The sequence below is a fragment of the Babylonia areolata genome, chromosome 33, assembly GCF_041734735.1.
Source record: "Babylonia areolata isolate BAREFJ2019XMU chromosome 33, ASM4173473v1, whole genome shotgun sequence".
Classification (NCBI taxonomy): Eukaryota; Metazoa; Mollusca; class Gastropoda; order Neogastropoda; family Buccinidae; genus Babylonia; species Babylonia areolata.
The window spans coordinates 8,162,177-8,163,620 of record NC_134908.1 but is presented as its reverse complement, the minus strand read 5'-3'; positions in this window follow the sequence as shown (position 1 = coordinate 8,163,620).

Below are 1,444 nucleotides of genomic sequence, written 5' to 3'. Positions count from 1 at the left end.
GGTATTTTTTTCTCCTGCGTGCAGTTTTATTTGTTTTTCCTATCGAAGTGGATTTTTCTACAGAATTTTGCTAGGGACAACCGTCCTGTTCTTTTACGTGCGCTAAGTGCATGCTGCATGCGGGACATCGGTTTATCGTCTCATCCGAATGACTAGGGTCCTGACCACCAATTAAGGTCTAGTGGAGGGGGAGAAAATATTGGCAACTGAACTGTGATTCGAACCAGCGCGTTCAGATTCTCTCGCTTCAATGGCGGACGCGTTACTTCTAGGCCATCACTCCACAAGTGATTGCCAACAACTGAATACACCGATAGTTTCAGTTTCAGTTTCAGTAGCTCAAGGAGGCGTCACTGCGTTCGGACAAATCCATATACGCTACACCACATCTGCCAAGCAGATGCCTGACCAGCAGCGTAACCCAACGCGCTGATAGGTGTAGCCTTGCATGCTTTAACCATTCAGTTACTCTGACAATGCTTAAAGACGTGATTTATGGAGAGACAAGGGTTAGTACTGTTATTTTTTTTCAGACTTCTAATTATTATGGAATAAAAAGAACAGGAGGCAAAACAATCTAGACTCACTTGTGCTTTGCGCTTTATCCAGTAAAGGAATCAAGCTGAAAAAAAATCTGTAAAAAAGTGTTCTGTATTAGATATTACATAATTATAAAATAAGCTTGGGTGATATAAAAAAAAAAGAAGAAAAAAAAAAATGCACGCGAGCGGGATCGAACCATGCATGTTTAGTTCCAAAGCAAGCAGACTCATCCCCACTGCTGCAACACATCTTCTTCGTGTGATAAATAGACGTGATTGTATTGGACTTGATAAAGCCGTTCAAACCATGTTTTTTGTGTGTTTTATTTTATCTCGATTATTCTTTTATTTCGGTTGCCATCGCTTCAAGCACATCGCAACACATGCAGGGGTGCAAGTGGAAAAAAGTAGCAAGACTGAAGTCCGGTCTAGGGGGTCTGGGGGAGTGCCGTAAGCTCCCCCAGCGGCCGCCAACGCATTTCGTGCATTTTCCTGCTCTCTCAGGGCCTCTCAGAGTGCCTTTCAAGAAGAAAATATTTATATTTTTGGCAAGGAAAATTTATGGATTTTAGGTAATGCTTTTAATGGACTAAGTTTTTAAAATCAGATTTTAAGTATTATTAACCTTATGACTCATATGAGAGAAAGAGATTGCAGTGAGTCCTGATGAAAGTAACAAGCATACCTTCAATAGTGGCATTTCCCCCCTTACACTGGTTATATTACAGCTTACTAACAGTATCTTGTCTGGCAAATTAACAGAAGGAAAGCTTGATAAAAACAGTAACGTTTGTATAGCATGCATAACTTTTCAATTATTAGTATCTGAACATGACATGCAGAATAAAAGTTGTTAGGCATTGGATAAACAATAAAACAAAACAAATTTGGTGTGCTTTTGA